This window comes from Ixodes scapularis, unplaced genomic scaffold, assembly GCF_016920785.2.
Source record: "Ixodes scapularis isolate PalLabHiFi unplaced genomic scaffold, ASM1692078v2 PGA_scaffold7__128_contigs__length_106722199, whole genome shotgun sequence".
In the NCBI taxonomy this organism is placed as follows: domain Eukaryota; kingdom Metazoa; phylum Arthropoda; class Arachnida; order Ixodida; family Ixodidae; genus Ixodes; species Ixodes scapularis.
Window position 1 is genome coordinate 35,851,775 of NW_024609882.1, and position 19,397 is coordinate 35,871,171.

Here is a 19,397-nt window from a genome sequence, read left to right on the forward strand (position 1 = left end):
TTGCGTGCACCTCGGGGCGGGAATCGAACCCGCCACCCATGGGCATATCCGACGCTCGTAGTCAGAACCGCGAGCTGATTCGCCATAAACACATTACATTTTGCCGTGTGGCAGGGGTGTGCACACTCTTTTTCGTTTCCTCTTGTCCCCAGCCACCTGGTAGACACATTCGGCACGGGCGAAACAAAAATTGAGGAAAAAAAAAAAACATTTCAGCCTGCGAAGAAAAGAATAAATATAAAAAATGAAGCAAAACGAAAATGTGCGACGTTCAGGATGTAAGCGTTACGCTTGCATCATGAATGTCTTCTATTGGCGTGGAGACGGCAAAACAATGTTTTCGCCCGTACTGGAAGCGACGACGTTGGCGGCGCCCTCGCGCAAGGGGTGTTGTAACGTATGGATTTACTCCAAACCAACTTGGGCAGTGCGCGAACACTACCATATAACAGCGCCTATTCACCGCGAGAGCATACGAAGCTTTGGGTTACATGTTTATCTACAGCGAAAGGAAACCCTGATAACATCAGTGGCAGCGGTTGCGCCGGTTTCTGACAACAGTGTAACCTATCAGTGTTTCACCCATTTTACCAAAAAATATGATTTTTTTTTTTAGAACAATGTAATACGTATATGTTACTTTTTTTCCCCATATAAAAAAAAAAAAAAAAAAAAAAAAAAAAAAAAATGCTGTTTTGGCGGGGGTTTGGGTTGGAAAGGGGGCGGTTGCCGTGCCCCCTCTCCCCTTCTCCTTAACTTCGCCACTGGTCCGCAACGTCTTTGTTCCCAGAGCCCCCCGCAGCTCCTCCAGCCGTTCACCCGAACGATACTCGGCGGAACGCACAACGCAACAACCGCTCTCTCCGTTTTCTTATTGATGTGCGTTGCGTAACCTGCCGGTTCTCCGACCAGCCAAGGGCGCCCGATGAGCCGCAGCGCACGCGCGGCCAGTGTGCCCAGATCTCAGAGTCTTTCCAACTGCCCGATCGGGGTCAGCTGGTTAATGGGCCGCGTTTGCGATACCAACTGCCAGGATGAGACGAAACCGTTAGATCGCCTGCAAAAGCGTCTCCCCCTTTCCGACAGCTTTCCTCCTCGCCCTACGACAACACAACGCATGCGCACTTGCGACCAATCTGTTTAACAAACGTCCGCCATGAAGCTGCAAACGGACTCCGTGATTAAAAAGAACAAAAAGAACATTGTGTCGTGTGTATTTAGACAGCCTGGAGGCTGGTACACCAAAACGGGGGGTGACCTGTCTCGTCTCCGTGGTTTGCGATGCTCGCTCTCTCAAATCTAGGCTCCGTACGCGCGCGGACAATATATCAGTGTGGCGCCCCTTTCGGCGGTGCAACGCGCCGCGGATTCAGGTTACGGCAAGTGTCGCAAGCGTTTTCGCCGCCGGAAGTGGCGAAAGCGACTTCCGGCCCCTTTCGGCCCGGGAGAGGCGGTCGGCCTTGCCTCGAGCGGCGACTGCGGGCTGCACTGCACCATCATCCGTCTCTAGCAGGCACCGACCTCCACGGGGTCGCAAACGCCGAGCGGGGACCCGTCTCGAGCTGGCCCATCGCGTCGTGCTCCGGAGTCGTGGGGGAGGAGCAGTGTGCACACGACGCTTTTCGCTTCAGTCCGTAGCTTCTCCCGTGTACCTTACAAACAGTGGCGTAACTAACCCCCAACACCCCCCCCCCCCCCCCCCCCCATAAAAAAGGAGAAAAGAGAACCTTATTTTACGCTTTCTAGGTTGATTCCGACACCTCCTCAGATTTTCCTACTCAAAATACATAAAGTACTTCTCGCCCCCCCCCCCCCCCCCCCCACACACACACACACACGCACAAATATTTCTACGGACCAGCCCTCCAACCCGGACGAATTTCTGGGCTAACAGCCGTAGCATCATCTCAAACTGTAAGAGCAAACCAAGTCGAGTTTCCCCAAGAAATCCATAAAAGATACCTCCAACCTCGTCAAGGGCTTTTTTTTTTTTTTTTTATGCTTTCCATACTTTGGAAATATAATGAATAGCAAAATGCATTGACACACCTAGCGATTCACCAATTAATGCAGTGATCGTCGGTTAGTGGCTCATGTGATTTCAACAATCAAAAGAAAACTCTTTCGTGGGCTTGTGACTCGCATCACGTTCGTCGTTGCCAAACTCAACATTAAGAATTTGATCACTGGCGAGATTCTCCGCTCATACGGGCTACTCTGCTTTCAAAGTAAATAGTATTGATATTTTAATTTTTTTTTTTGTTCGCCTAAATATTTATAAAATACATTCGACCATTTACCGTCAAAGGTACTAACGTAAGGTTTTTAGAATAGGAGGCCTCAACGCTTTGGGTACCCCGAACAGCTTGTTGCGCCGCACTGCGCATGTGCAAAACGTCTGCGCTTGAGCAGCGCCACGTCCCAAGCTGCTGGAGGACCCAAACAGTGATTTCCCTAAACACCTCCAAGGGGGGGAAGGGGGGGTACAGCCCCCCCCCCCCCCCCTTCTCCCTTGCTGTCGCAACGACTCCTCTATTCTCCATGCCCCCTAATTTCAATTCCTGGGGAAACCCCTGGACCCAAAGAGTCGGGGTCCCTTTCTCTAAAAACATCTCTGTCCGCAACACTCTCGTCATTATAATCTGGCTATTTTATATCATTTTTTCGCGAGATGAGTGCGTCACTGACAACCTGTTCTCGGATAATATAAATAGACCTGCGGCAGAAGCTGTACTATTACTATCTTTTCCGCTCGTTGTCGGAGGCTATTCCTACTTGTTGACGTCGCGCTCTGTTTTTCGTGTTGCCACTGCTCGAGGTAAGGCGGTGACGATAAAGATCAGCAAAGCACCGCGCGCTTAATTTGTTTTACTTGTACACTGGAATCAGATAAATCGAACGCATCTGAATTGCGTAAGTAGTACTTCGTAGCTGGCGACTTGACGTCAGTAAACAAGTGTACAATTTCGCCCTCCTTTTTTTTATTTTTATTTTTTTCATTAATGCCGCTTATTTATGGCTTATCTTAGATCTTAGAGTCTGCGAAACAAACAAATGCACGAATTAATGAAATAGCTTCGTTAAAGCGAATGCCATTTGGCATGTTGCGCTTTTCTATGATGTACTTTGTCGGGAACAACCTGTACCCCCCCCCCCCCCCCCCCCAGAAAATTTGACGTCACCTTTTCAGTGTTGCCAGTAAAACATATATCAGCCTTGCATACAAAATTTTAAAAACTCAATGAGTTCGCGAGAAAAAAAAAAAATATCGTGACTCGTAACTTGGGTTTAGATGTGTCTATTAACGTGTTGAACCAATTCTTGAGGCAAGTATCAGTAACTAACAAAATTTCGCTAGAGCTCCGCGGTAAAGGCAGTGTGCAGACACTTTCTGAAACCTGGTTCTTCCTTGTTTGACAAAGATTAGTCACCTATATGATGTCCCCCTGACCGTATAACTAGGGTGTGTACTTTCCGGTGTTTATTTGTGAGAAAAATCGGCGGATGTTTTTCGGTGTTTATTTATTTTCAAAACACCGGTGTATTTCGGTGGAACGTCTCATGACGAGGCTAAAATCGGTGATTATCGGTGAAAAAAAAAGCGATTGATCACAGACAGAGAGTTCCAATTTTATTCACACAGTTGATACACTTCTTCTCTAGGAAGCAACTATTTCTCACACTTGGTTATTATAGTAGATGCAAGCATACTTTCATGCTTGCATCTACACGCAAGGAACGCGCTGCCGTCATGGCAGCACGTTCCTTGCGGTTCGCAACCCGCAATTATGAAAACGCAAGCTCTTGTACGACACGGACGTTGGCATTCTCTTCCAGGAACCACAGCAACCTCTGAATACATGGCTTCCACCGACATCACTTGGCCAGACACAATGAGGAAAAGGCACGTGAGAGCCTACCCTCCACTGCATTAATTTTTCCCCAAAAGGGGGCCATGGGAGACACAATGGGGGAAAGGCGTATGAGAGCTTAGCTTCCATTGCGTTCACCAGACGCTTTTGACCCCCAGAAAGAAGGGCGGACTAACGCCACCTGCAAGCCATGTATAAACACTGGAAGAATGCAGGATCCACGAGATAACATGTTTGACGAACCTCTACGGGGAAAGGGTTTCGCTAGGTCGGAAACTAGCAACGACCGGTGTTTTTCGGTTTTAACCAGGGCGAAAATATCCAATCACCGGTGTTTTTCGGTTTTAACCGATTTTATATTTTCGTCACCGACGGATGTTTATCGGTGTTTTTCGGTTAAAACCGGGAAATGCACACCCTACGTATAACCTACCTGCCCAAACTGTATTAGAGCATCTTTTACAGATTTTTTGTAAAAAATTTGAGTGTTCCGTAATGTGTAAAGTAACTATATACATCGTAAAAAAATGTGTAAAAACTTCTTTTTTTGTCAGCCGGCCTTTTATAAAATTTTTGTAAAGCTTTGTTTTCTGTTTATAATTGTTATGTTATTTGATATATTGTTTCTGTTGATCACCTACAGAAAGCTTCTGTAAAACAACAGGTCCTGTAAAAGCAATTACAGAGAAAGCATAAGAACAGAAATTTGCTTTTTTACTTACTTTATTTTACATAAACATGTTACCTCATGCACACACAGGGCATAACAGCTAAGGTTTATTCCAACTGATAAATTTAATATTCAAAGGCGGAACAAGATATGTATGCTCTGCCTGTTCCGCAAGCGGAGCATATATACAGTTACTCTACCATTGAGTACAGTAAAACGGCGGAGCTGATTTGCGGGAGGGGGGAGGGGGGGGGGGGGGGGGGGCTTAGTAATTTCAAGGTCAACTTTCCTTTTTAATTAAAAATTTATATACATCAGTTAAAAGATACGTTTTTGATGACATAGCAAATATTGGGTCAACAAAACAGATCTGGGCAACGTTTCGGTCGTAACGTCATATCTCAGCAGAACTCCCCCCCCCCCCCCCCCCCCCCCTTGGTGAATCTACCCTTCCTGAAACACAGCGTAGACACGGTCCTTCAAAACATGCGTATGCCACGGAATACACTGCAAAGTAACCACAGCAGCCGTCCCCAAAACGGTGGCTATGGTAACTGCTGGAGCCTCTACAGCCAGCTACACCTAGAGTATAGGGTGGGCCACACTACCTCGAGTCACTGGGAGTCGCACGATCATAAAGGTAGCACCTCTGGCTAGGGACGTTTGTGCTTGGCGGAGGGTCAGTTCGCGATCCTCCGCGAGTGGCATGTGCTTGCAACCCACTGGAGCGCGGGCTGATTAGCCGATTGCCAAAGAACCTGTGTATATCATTACTCTGGCCGTGTGAATTGGGTATTGCCCTAGCTACACCTAGTCCGTGGGATTTGTAAACCCACACACTGTACCCATATAAATAATTCCTTACATTCTGAATTAAAAAAAAATGTTATAACCACGCAAGCAAGCACATAAATTTGCAAATCTGTCGTGTTCGGCTTCGGAAATCTTACTGCAGGGCAGAGTTGTCATAAACTTTCACCAAGCCCCCCCCCCCCCCCCCCCCCCCCCTTTTTTTTTTCCCTTTCTAAACAACGCGCGCGCTTTTTTTTTTTTTTTTTTTTTTTTTCTGCACTAAAGGTGTTTTTGCTTTGTTTTGAATTACAAGACGCGGCTGCCCTGCAGCGAAGCGAGGTGCGCAGGATCACGGGAGTCCCAATCCGCGTCTGTCGCTTCCCCCGCAGTGCACCGGTGTCCGACGAGAAGTTCGCTCACCGGAGCTAGCACAACAAACCCTCCCAGAACGACTTCCAAGTAATGTCAGCGTTTTCATACGACGATCGAATTAAGCCATTCGAATCGCCAAACGAAAGTCCCGAAACCTCGCACAAGCGGGCTAGCGGGGCGCACGCGAGTGTCGGCATTGAAGAATAAGGAGTATTCACTGGACGCCATATTTGTGGGTGCAGTTTAAAGCGCATGCTCAGAACGAGCTCACATCAATAGACTGCTAAGACCAGAACTCTTGATGGTGCGGAATGCACGTTACAAAAGAACTGTAGAAGCTCGCCGTCAGCACGTGCTCAGCATTCGCGCACACAGCTATGGCCGCCAGTGAATACTCCCTATAGAGAGTATACATGATGCCGGCGCAACATTGGTGTACATTCCTCGAACCGCGGTGAAATACAGGTAGCGGTTTTAACGATCGCCGAACCGCCAAAGCTTTCGTTATACAAGATTCTCACGCTGCAGCGCCATCTCCGTTCCCGGCCGCGCCATCGGGAACTCGTCGGGGGCCATCGATTCTTTCAACGTGTGCGTGTTTGTGATGGGCAGTGATCAGTCGGGTTAGGTTGGTTTGATACCCGTGAATTCGCAGCCGCTCTACTCCGTTCCAGCTTACGATGGAGCGAAGCCGAGTCTACGAGCCGTCTCAACCAATCCTGCGCTGCGACAACGTGACTATATGCGCGTCGCTGGGCCCCTCCCGAAGCTCACATGACGCTCACGTGGCATGGGAGCGACTCCGGTGGCGGCTCGTAGCGTCCGCTGCGGTCCATCACACGGGGTGGAAGGGAGTGTACCAGAGACGTACAACAATGATAAGAGAGCCGAGTGATCGGCTCCTTGCTCGCCTGCCGGGAATATCTGCACCGAATCCGTTTCTTTCTCCTTCCTATGTATGAGGGTGTGCCTGCTTCTTTTTTGTTATTTTTTTTGTACACGTGTTTAAAGAAACGCACAACTTTTAAAAAACGCTTTTTCTTAAAAGAAAAGGGGGAGGGGTTCGGCATAAGATAGGACACACATGTCAGTAAATAAACTCACCCAATTCAAAATCTGCCTCGCGGCGTTTATATGGCAGTATATATATATATATATATATATATATATATATATATATATATATATATATATATATATATATATATATATATGAACGAATATGTGCAGATGAATGAACCGTACTTAATCCAATGAATCAAAGAATCAAAGTTTCCAGGAACCCGCCGAAAGCCAAAAATTGGCGGAGCCAGGATATATATATATAGATAGATAGATAGATAGATAGATAGATAGATAGATAGATAGATAGATAGATAGATAGATAGATAGTTTTTTTTTTTTTTTTTTTTTTTTCAGGGAAAGTTACACAAGCGCGAGCTCCTTGCTTTAGGGCCACATCTCGGCAGCACCCACAAGCTCTGGTGCATTTAGCGCAGCTGCCGACGTTATGAACTCGCGCTTCTAGCCTCTTCACCGCGGTACACAGCATAAGGCGAAACGGAGTATACAGGCCCGGAGTCGACGCGCACGCACGCCCGCACACAGCAGCGGAGCATCCGGCGGATGAGGCAACCCGACCGGCTTGGCGACGACGCGCGGATGCCCGACCAAGAGTTTCGACGCACACGGCGGGAATGGAATTCGCTCTTCCGATCGGAATTGGTGTCGATCACACACTACACGGCCCGGACAGGCGTGGTCGGCCGTCGTCGTGCAGGAGCACAACCACCACCGGTGCACTCACTCACAGGATAAGAAAGTTGAAGCTCCTTGATAATAATGCAATAGGTGCAGGCGAGCTGGACAATAATAACGATATTGACCAGGACCAGGCGTATTCTTTTTTTTTTTTTTTCAGTCGCGCATCAGTCACTTAGTTGTGTTTGGAGATACGTGTTTGTCGCCGGAAGCTCCTCTCACCTCTTTCCACTTTAGCAGAGCGGACGCTGCGGAGGGGGCGACCTCCTCCTCTCCAGCGTCCACTCTGCTAGAGTGAAAAAAGGTGGGAGGAGCATCCACTTTTCACTCTTAACTGTGTTACCGGAAGCCCCCTTAGCCCGTGACGCGTGTTCGAGAGTCAATTCGCTACTTCGCTCGACACTTCTGCCGTGGTCAGAAGCGAAGTGACCACGTATTATAGTTCGCATCGCTGCCGTTTTCATGACGCAAAAGATGGGACCGACTCTGGATAGGTTGGGAAGCGCGGGCGAGAGACCGGCAAAAAAAATGTCGAAACGCGCGCAGTCGAGGGGACATACCAGGGCGATCGGTATGTCCCGGTGCGCGCGCCAGTGACGGGAAGCTGAGAGCCGGTAGATGTAGCACAGCCGGGAAACGAACGCGCCGGATGTGAAGGAAAAACACTTCCAGTCCCCCGTGTATTGACACTCGATTATCCGTGACACTCGGGACTAGATATGTTTTCGTCCAACGAGCGAGGCCCGGCGCATTCCACAACTCAAATATTGCCCGATCGGTATATACACTCGAAAGCTGGAGTATCCCATTGTCGCCCATAGAATAATCAAAGGCTGTGGCACTAGAATTACAGTGTACTAGAATATGGGGTAGTGTTTGGACCGGCGAGGCGCGGCAATGGCAGCTCGTAAGGCTGCGTGTGTAGACAACAATCGCGGCGCTGGAGTCGACAGGGCGGCAGGAAGTCGCTGAAGCCCGCACGTGCTGCCGCACGTGCGTGTGAGCACGGAGCACGCACACAACCACCACCCTGTTGACCTTCCTAAAGATGAACTATTGCCACTAAATAAGCTGCGCTTCAGGGTAACGACACTTGCCCATATTGTGTCTTAAAATCAAGGTTGCCAGTTATCTGAAGGCTTATCTGAAATCACAGGAAACGATTTTCCGACCTCTACAAATGTTTAAACAGTTCGAGACAAAGCAAAGCAATACCACATGAGCTTCCGAACACCGAATCTAATGCTGAGGAAGTCGCACTTTTGAATCATGACGATCGGCACTTTCGTCTGCTCTGCACAAGCACCAAAATGGCGGCGCCCACAACAATGTCGGGGAACGGAGTGCTCATTTAGTGGCTCCTAAGATGCACCGGTGTGGACACCTGTCGCGATCTACACCACGCGCCTCACGCGAGCGGTTCCGGTCCCAACACTACACCCGTATTCTAGTACACTGTAGTACTAGAATTCCGACGTCATCGCAGCGAGATCGAGCTAAGACGCAGATTGGATACGAGCGCTGCGTCAGCGCTCGGCTGGGCCTCGTGTCCAATGAACGCGTCGAGGGACGCTCGGCGTGGGACTCGAGTCCAATCAGAGAGTTGTTGCCAACCGACTGTGAAGAAGTTCCATGGAGATGGAGGAAAATGTTCGCAGGCCTGAATTCTATTCTTTTTAAGTGGCGTTGACCAAAACACACAAGCAAGCAAAAAAAAAAAAAAGAACGTAACCTGGCAAACGGCGTAATTACCACGCTTTCTGCCCGGCCAATCACAGCGTCGGAGACGACGGCACGTGAGAACGTATACCGTCGTCAGAGCAGCCGTCACGGCGTCCCGCTCCCGAAGAGAAATGTCACGTTCGTAGCTTTCGCTCTTCGTCCGAGTTATGTAACCGACTGTTCCAACTTCCAGTATTCGTGTTCTGCGCGCTGCCATCTCCGTGTAACTCTCCTCTGCCGAATGTCAGGCGCCGCGCGTGCCACAGTCCTGCGGCTAGGTATGGCCAGCGTTTCTTTCGAAAATCCAAAGATTGAAATTGAGATGAAATTCCTCGGGTCCATTTGAAGCTGGATGAAGCCTTTTTTTTTTTTTTTTTCTTATTTGAAAGAGCTGCGACAGTTTGGATCCAGACACAGGAACAGATGGTGTCTGTCCCTGCTACTTTCTCTTTCACTGTAAAAAAAAAAAAAAAAATTATGTTTTGGTTTAAAAAACATGATTGGAAACCTGCAAAGATTTTTTATAATTTTTTGTTATGCTATTAGCAAAAGCGACGTGATCGCAAAATAAAATTGAAAAGCATAGCTTCGCCTCTTCTGCCCGTCGAGCGGAGGAGGAAGAAAAACTAGCGAAAGTGACGTCACATCGACGGTGACAGGTGACCCTCGCCCGCCTATCAGATCGCTCGGAGACGCCAACGATGACGTCACCACACCCTTTGACAGATAACAGGCGGCAGGGTACGCTAGGAAGGATTGCCGCACCCCTGCGGCCATTTGGCTGCGCGATTACCTGAAACGAAAGCGGTTGACGTTCAATTTTGCCCAATTTCAGCGCGAGGAGCGACCTCAGAAGACAAAAGCTAAAATAAACCGCTAAAAACATTTCTTTTAGTTTATATATATATATATATATATATAAGTTTATGGTTGGTGTTTCTGTTTTAAATTTCTAAAACCAACGGAGTGGTTTATCGTTTGTGTTTACAACGTTCTGGTGACTCCGATAACGATACCATAGGCCTTAGCCCCCCCCCCCGGAAAAATTTTAAAACTATCCGCCTATGTCTGATACTCCACTGCCGCCTTTACGCATGCATCGTATCGTTATCGGGTGTATCGAGATATCCGAACAATCTACTACAAAGCTCTGTCTCAAAACAACGGGGTTGTGATCAGTCCTCTTCCTCTCTATTCGTCCAATGAAGCAGTATTTTTCAAAACCGGCAAGGCTCCTCGTATCTTTCTCCCAACAAAGCACTCGTTTTGTGACAATTTTTTTTTGTCAATTGTTTGTTTCTTTTTGGTCTGGCGTTTTCGCAATGTTGGATTTCACAAGTTGGGGTCATGCGTTCGTGCATGGAAACCGAAAGGCACGCTCTCATAGCACTTTGTACAGTCGACACCGTCAGCACTGCACAGCTGCTGTGCCTTCACCGCTCGGCGCCGCTGATTTCCCTGGAGCCGCCGAAATGGACGAAACTATACTCCGTTTCATACACAGTGTGCAACACTGCAAATTCGTTACATCGGACAGTGTTTTCCTAGACGAAACAGGCTTTGAAGAACCGCGAGCCCTGGACGGTTTTGACCTGCGAATATGGCTCGCAAAAGCTCCACACTGTCAAGCAAACGGTAGAGAGTTTTCGCCACCTCACTTGCGTTTGATATCGTAAGTGCGGGGTCTCCAATCGCTGTTACGTGCGCGTGAGATTTAAGCGCGAGGCGTCTCATTGAAATGCCAATCACACGGTCGCTGCCTTCCGTCGTGATTCGGCTGCGCTTGCACGCTGGAAGCTCACCAGACGCCAAAGTGACTGCCACTGACAGCACAACACGCGCAGGGCGTCTCTTTTCGGTGCAGCGCAAGCAACGGGCCCTCCTTCTCCGTGTAATCCACGGCGGGTCCGGTTCGACGTACTTTCGCTCGCTTCGGCGTACTGACGTCCACGGTCTAACCACGACCTTGAAGCCGTTTCGGTCAGTGCATTAGGCGAGGGCCCTACTCAGGTAGTAACCCACCCCCTCAGCGCGCAGTAAAGTGTAGACGGATGTGGAGAAAAGGGATGGTAGCGCGCGCCACCTCGTTGCAGCGCGAGGCAAACGCATCAGCGTTGAACAGGTGCGTCCGACTGCGTTCACTGCGTCCCCGGGCAACACCAGCGGGCCCGCGGTCTTGGGTGAAAGCAGCGGCGGGGCGCGTCTCGGGGCGTCGGGGGCCCTCGCTGCGAAAGGATCGCCGTCGGGTCGTCCACTCACCGTGGTGGGGGTGCTTTAATCCATCCGGTCGGCCGCACTGCCGCTGCTGGCCGCACGGCGTGTCGCTGATCGACGGTGCATCGGGCACAACTGGTCGTGGGGCTAGCGGCGACACACGGCACCAGCAGCCATTCGGTCGGGGCGTCGCACACGAGCGGTGAGGAGAAGAGAGCGGCCGGAAGCTGCGGGCACACGCGCCGCACGCGTCACTTCCGTTCCGGGAGGAAGCTCTCCTTTCACCCGCCCCGCTGGGAGCTCTGCGCTGCACGGAGCGGACGTCGCCGCTGAGCCGCTGAAGCCGCGCTGGGGAAGTCCGGACGTTTCGGTTCGCGCTGCTCTGTTCCTCGTGCTCAGACATTCCGATGCACGGCCTGCTCGGTGTTGAGGAGATGTTTGGCCGGGGCATTTTGCGTGTACAAATGTACTGCAGCACTTTTATATATATATATATATATACATATATGACGTTTTGCGCACCTTCTATAATAACGGATATTATTATTATTATTAAACTTCGTTAAAGGGAAGCTGAAACACTTCTTGAAAAAAACGAGTTAGAGGTGAATTCTGGCGTATTTTTATCCCGTGAATCTGAATATCACTTTTGTTTTCCCCGAAGATGCAACTAAAAGCGAGAAAAAGCGAAAAAAACATTCGACCAGTCGCGACGTCATACTAGGATCTTCGGGCCTCCAAGCGCGTGTCGCTCGTGTGTTCAGCGCGTGCAACGGCAAGCTTGCCAGGTATATTTTCCCGCACTGACACCAGTCGTGACGTCTCTTTCTGACCTTTCTGAAAATAGCAAGAGTGCGCGTGCATAGCTTTGACAGGCGCTGAAGATGCGCGAGAGCAGATATTCCGAACGCTCCTAGTGTGACGTCACGCCGCGGGAAGGAGGGGCTTCGGCGGTACTTTAAAAAATAATTTCTGAAGCCTCCGTGCACCAAATTGAAAAATAACCTTGATATTCCTGATCCTGGAGGTAGAATGAAGGCCATTGAAATGTTTTTTCTCAAATAGAGAAACGCTTCAGTTTCCCTTTAATATCGTACACCATCCGGTTTATCTCCTGGGAGCGATGAAGTCCTGATAGCCGATCTGTGTAGAGAATTTTGTCTTGCGGTGTGGAACGGTTTCGTAAGGTCAGGTGAAGTTCCAGAGGAACTCAAAACAGCGATTGACAAGCTTCTGTATAAGTATGGGGATTACGGTAAAGGTCGGAAGTTATCGACCTGTCTGAACCTTGCCTGCAGTATAGATGATTTGGGAGAAACACATTTTGTTGAGAGTGGCAGCCTTTTCGGATAAATTTAACATTTTGCCCACACAACACGGCGGTTTTGCTACACGGGAAAGGACACACAACCACTGCTCAAAGAGTTTTCGTTCTTTTTTTTTTTTCAGTTTGTTCAACAATGCGTTTCGAAATAACCTTTTTTTACTTGTGCGTTTTCTTCTGGGTGCTTTCAACGCTTTCGATTCTGTGTCGCTTAAGGTTCTTTTTTTTTAAGATTTTAGTTTTGGCTTGGGGTCGTTTTGTAGATTCTGCTTGAAGACGTTTTGTCTAACAGCATGTTCAAACCAGCTGCTGGTTTGAACATGTGGAGCTCGCAGGGCGCGAAATTTTCCTTGAGAGCTGGCGTTCGCGGAGTTGTGAGCCGTCTCCTCTTCTTGTTTAGTATCTGCTTTTAACGCATGTCGGTGGTGAAATTCCGCGGAGTATTTCAATACGCCGATAATACAGTTCCGTTGTCCAATCATTCGTACTACCTTGTTGTAGGTTAAGAAAATCAGGAAAAGCTCCAACCCCTTTCCACTTAGCAGAGCGAACGCCGGAGAGGAGGATCGTAGACCATCTCCTCTCCGGCGTTCGCTCTGCAAAGTGGAAAGGGCGAAGGGCTTCCACTACGAGTGGATAGAGGTGTGTTTAGGAAAGCCGATCCTTCTGGTCGCGTCATGTTGCGTGTGAACATGGAAGTGCCCATCGAATGTGTGAATTCTCTACCAAATACTAAAGAATCTATTTTGACTGCGACTTAATCATGCAACACCCATCCCTCCTCTAGAACCTTCTCAACGAGCGCCGTTCCAGGCGTACAAAAATAAAGTTCACTCTCTCTCTCTCTCTTCAGGAAGCTGAGAGCCGCATCATGCATCTTTGTACAACGTACGGTATGTTGACAAGTGGACTACCTAGGACATGCACATGTTTATGATGTGCTTAGGTAAATAAAAAAAAATGGGTTTATTTGATTCAAATTATATTAATTTCAATTAAATCCCGTCAGCTGGAAAATAGGGATTCTTTACCACTAGATATATTTTTCGACGTGACAGATTGATTGATTAATTCGCCCGATTACTGGTCACGATGCTGAAGAAATAATTACTGTAAATGTAAAGTACAGTTTAATTAACAACTGTTTAGCTGCTGTAATCCCCGCTATCGTAGAAGAGTATGGAGCTGGATTTTATAGTTAGTTAAAACAAAGTTTATTCGGTCTTTCTTTCGAGTTCGGACTTGATTGGAAGGGGTCATTACTTGATTCCGTTTCTTTCTTTTGCGCTCTGCGAACGAAGTGGAAGATAGAAGTCAAGCTAACGGTTCCATTCGCCGAGAAGAGCATCTCTTCTTGCTCGTGCTGAGCCTTATAGAAATCTTTGTAGTCTGATGCTTCTTTGATTTATATACAAAACAAATGCGTATAGGAAGCCTCAAATGATAGACAAACGAGAAATAAAAATATATGCGTACTTGTCTTGTGTTCTGAATTATTTTTGCGAAACTGGTCTGACTTAAACCAGGATATATAAATAATATTTTTTATCAAATTCACTTTTTCTTTTCTGGTCTTTTTCCTTTGTTTTTTTTTTTTTTTTCCTTGTCCACCCTGGCGCCGTATGGGATAATATTGTTCGGGCAATGTACCTTTTGGAATCTAGAGTGAATTCTTATCATGAAGGGCATCTTGTGTGGCGTAATAGACGTTTACACTCTGCAGCTATTCGATAACCTTTCTGACGATCTCTATTTACCAAATTTGCAAAACATTGTTTTATTTATTTACTTATTTATTTGGAATACTATGGACTTTTCGGTTTACACAGGAGGGAAAACACACAGAAAACAAGGATCTCAATCATGCACTCACCGCATGAAGCGAGCGCAGGTAGGTTGTAGCTACCCACACATGCTCAAGATATACATTTCCATCGTGCAAACCTTCAATGCATTCAGCTGTGCTTCAAATAATTCAGGACTACAACAATTGACAACTTGCTCTGGCAGACTCAAGAATAGTCGAACAAAAGAAAGATTATTTAAAGACATCATTTCTGTACTGGCAGAGTGCAACTGCTTTAATATATATATATATATATATTTTTAGCATGATGTTGAAGGTAACATGTACAGTTCAGGATTAATCTTTGTCAAGCCTTTAGCCACATCGCATAATTCCTTTAATCTACACACTTTCCTTCTTTTCTCTAAACAGTCAAGCCGCGCTTCATTTCGCATTGCCGTAACTGACTCGGTGCGCCTATACACAGAAGAGAAAAAAAAAAAAAAATCCCGAAGTGCCAGACTCTGTATCCGTTCCATTTGCACAACATGCTGCTTCCTCTACGGCAGTGGTTCTCAAATGGGGGTCCGCGAAGACATTTTAGGGGTCCGCGAAGCCCTGCCTCATCAGTCAAGCCCGGCACAAAAGATGTTTCTTTTTCAGGTCCAGAAGAAATGTTTCAGTTTTCGGGTGATCTTTCTCGTAGTCGTATGTATATAAATAAGAGAGGTCTACTTCACACTAGCCCTTAGTTATATTCATTTATTAAATTATTATTATATTTAGCCTATACCTTTCCTCTCCTCTCACCACGAACGGGGTCCTCCATCATCTCCGCCGATCCACAAGGGGTCCGCGAAACATCGATGGTTGAGAACCACTGCTCTATGGCCCCATACTCGCCCCGCGTATTCCAAGATCGGACGTACATAACATTTATATAGAGCTAATCGAACATGTCCATTTGCATGTGTAAGATGCCTTCTAAGAATACCTAACTTCTGATAAGCCTTGGTGCATATGTACTCCACATGACTATTCCAGCGCAGGGTATTAGCTAAAATAACTCCTAAACACCTAAATGCTTCTACTTTATTAAGTTCAATGCCGCCTATACAATAACGAAAGTCTAAGACCTTTTTTTTTTTATTATTATGTGTAATACAGCAAGAGACAGCTTTGTCAAAATTAACTATCATACCCCATTTCTTACTCCACGAGAAGATTTCTTCCAGGGACTTGTTGGGAATTTCCTGGTCCTGAAGTGTAGCTACTTTTGAAAAGACCATCGTCTGCGAACAATTTAACGTGAACAGAGGAAGGGAAATTTGTTGCTATATCATTTATATAGATTAAGAATAAAAGGGGCCCAGTGATCCTTGAGGTACTGCTGAGTAAACTGGTATCGGGGGAGAGCAAACTGTTGTTGTTGTTGCTTTTTGCCGACTGTTATACGCTTGCATTACTGAGACAACGCTTCCACGATTCCCAACACTGAGGGCACCATCGGTGTCTGGCGCCGCCATACGCAGACACATTTTGGGAAATGCGTTAATTATCTGTCGCACACTCAGTTTAATGGTCTCCTTGCCTCACTTGTCGATACCTAGAACTCCATGTTTTCGGATAAATCCGAAAAACTCCGAAAAACACTCGCCGGTAATATTTTGGTCCTTTATCCGATAAACTCCGAATGTTTACGTGCCAATGCCACGCCCCCCCCCCCCCCCCCCCCCCCCCCCCACGGCCAAAAATAAAAAAAAAGCTAATTTTTTTTTTTTTTTTTTTTTTTTTTTACAATTTGATTAGCACGGAGTCAATGGTCCGGGGAAAATGGCACCATAATTATCTTTCAAATCTCGGATTGTTGTCGAAAGGGGTCTTGCCACTTGTATCGTCGAGGTTGATTCAGGGAAACAAAAGCCACTCTTTTGGTTTTCAGTTTGAGCAATGCGATTTGTGATGTAGAGAAAGTAGAAGGTATGCTTTTGTAACAGTGAAATCTATGGACCATAGAGGTTGTATTAAATAGAGAAAAGGGACAGTTGAGACTCGCGCGGCCGCGGGCTAGATTGATGGAATAGGATGGGATGACTACGAGCTCGATTGCTCCCGGGAGTTTATTATCGAAGCAACACTTGTGTGCGACTTTTGTCGTGGGACAAAGGTCGCGTGCCCGCCCGCCCGTTTTCTCCGTCGTACCCGTCGTCTGCACTACGACCAGTTTTGTACCTAGACTTCCCGGCAATCCTTTCGGTGCCGCGGACGTCGCTGTACGTTTTGCAACAAAATGCACAACCCCCGCCCGCCTTAAAAAAAAAAAAATGGTTGAATGTTGCATTTAATTTGGAACATTTAAAAAAAAAAAGCACATTTACGATTTCTGTGCAATTAAAAATGACATAAAAAAATAGTACGGGCTTGTTTCGGCGCGTATACCTAAATTCGCGCTAATTTTGTTTTATCTTTTTTTGTTTTTGTTTTTTTCTCCAGGTGCACGCGGTTGACGCTCCCTCTCAGCCAATGACGGACGACGTCTCACTCGACGACAGAGTTGGTCAAGGCCGCACTCGTGACTGAGGGAACGGAGACCGGTCGGGTGCCGTCAAGTTTGTTCTTTCTGCAACTCTCGCTCCTAGGTGCGTGTGATATTGTAAGGAGGGCAATAGAGTATACAAAAAAGAAAAACGCCGGGTGGCTCCAAGAGCAACGACAGCCCTCTAACAGACTCAACGGGTCAACAAAAGCATTACACCCATTCTAAAAAATTAAAAAAAGACAACGAAATAAACAAAGGGAAGGAGTTTGATGACTTAGTGCAGCTATTGTCTACAATTATACGTTGCGGGTGATAAATATGTAATTATTCCTCCCTAAATGCTTATTCCGTCAAATGACGTATACGAAACGGGATTGTTCTTGTTTGCGTTTTACTTTTGTGTGTTTTGAGCTAAAAGTACGGTGTCTTTATTAAGCAGTCGCTGAACCTGCGTACTGTCATCTTGGAGCTGGGGCCACGTCAAACTCCGCTTGCTGCAGCTTTTTGCCACCACTAATGAAAGCCAAATAGCATGTTGATCGATCGATGTATTCGGGGACAAACACCCGTCAACCACAATTAAAGGTGCTTTGAAGTTTACTGCGTGGTCGACGGTTTGAATCTCGACCGAGGTGCACGCAATTTCTGTCCGGTAAACGGGCATCCTCACACAGCATGGTTCTTTGTCGTGAACGGCAGAAAAACTGGTCTGTTTTCCCACAGGTGCGCGCGCAAAGTATTGTACGTCCTTTGGCGTTTAGACCGAAAAGCCCGATCACCTTCCCTAAAAGGGCTCTCCACCCACACTATTCTCCCCGTCTTTTGTCAGGTACGATTTCACGGCTCATAACACGTGCGCCGCAGCGATTGCTAAAGTTACGTCCGCATGAAGAGCACACAGTCGGTACCACGGGCAAGTAGAGCGTTTTTATAGAATACTAAATTGGTTGGTGAAGTATAAGGGACAAATTTAGCGCGAAGGAAAGACAAGGATACGGTGAAATTTAGTTTTGTGGGGTCGATATTAGTTTTCGTGAAACACGCGATTCGAGAGGAGCCTTCTCGGACTGCCAACGCGGAGCCTTCCTCGTGAACTTCGCGGGCTTTCGATTGTGCGGGCTTCGCTACCTGGCAACGCAGGGTAAATCACCTGTCCATCATACCTGCGCCCGGAGTCTCGTGAAACGGTTGCACGATTTCGGCAGATACTCCCCGAGCAATGTGCTGGCTCGGTGTGTTCGCGACTTGGATCAGCGGGCACGGAATCAACACGCACGTGGTCCCGTCCGGCAATATATTCGCGCTCTGTGAACGGGCGGCGGAGAAAAGCTCACCGGAGAAAAGCTCACCGCAAAACCGGCAGATGCGGAGAAAAGCTCACCGGCCTTTTAGCGGATGCGGAGAAAAGCTCACCGATATTTTTTTAGCTTAGCTTGATTCTGCGTTAAACTCTTGATTCTAGTTTGATTCTGCGTCAAATTCGCATTCGTCACTTCATTAAAAATATGTCCTCGTTTTTGTAATATCCTTGAGGTTCATTGGGCATATTTACTTATTCCTCAGAAATTAGTAATCACCCATTCTATAAATTAATGAAGCCGCAAGTATAAAATCAGAACATCGTACACCGGTAAAAAAGGCAACAATTTATTGACAGCTGAGGGTGCGCCGTCGGTAGCTCTGTCAGATAAAGAGGTTTGTTTTTTGCGAGCTTAATATGAATAGCGGTGTGTGAATCGCTTGAGCTCCAAATATTGTGTTGTGCCTAACAGATAAGTAGATGTTTGTTAATGCAATCCGTGTCGGTTACGCTGTTTTCGTTCTGTTAATTTCACTAACAAAACTTTAGTTGCGAGAAAGCTTCGTCGTGTCGTGTTTTTGTTGTCTTCACTCCGTCGTCGTGGTTTGAGCGGTTTTCATCATGTATAACGTTTACAAACTCGCCCAATTCGCTACCTACCTTAGAAAAAACTAGTTCTTATATAGCTCACGAGTAACAACGGTGACTGTGCGCACCTCTAAAGGTCATGGGTGGCTCGCCGTAGAAGGGCTCTGTCACACGAAGGCAACGTGTGGAAACACTAGCACGGACGGCTAGAAAACGTGCATGTCCGTGGAAGAAACCTCGATATCCTATTGACTGTTTTATTCTGTTTACAAATGTTAACAAACGCTTCAAAGAGAATTTCAGGCACCGCGTTGTTGCGCGTGCACTTTGGGATTTTCGGCATTTACACCCTTGATTTTTAGGTTTTAGGCAGTCATCACTACGTTTTTTTTACTCTTTCCTGTTCTTCAAGTTCATAAAGATTTTAGTTAGGTTTTCGTTGCATAGAGAGGAAACC

At 47.1% G+C, this 19,397-nt stretch overlaps 1 protein-coding gene across 1 annotated transcript in view; it reads right to left on the bottom strand.

Moving 5' to 3' along the window:
• LOC8026193 (ets DNA-binding protein pokkuri) overlaps positions 1-11,627 on the bottom strand; it is a 29,789-nt gene extending 18,162 nt beyond the window's left edge. The window contains exon 1 of the mRNA XM_029968504.3: positions 11,449-11,627. The gene's annotated coding sequence lies outside the window, so the exon portion shown is untranslated. The remainder of the gene's footprint in view (positions 1-11,448) is intronic.
• Positions 11,628-19,397: the final 7,770 nt, after the last annotated feature.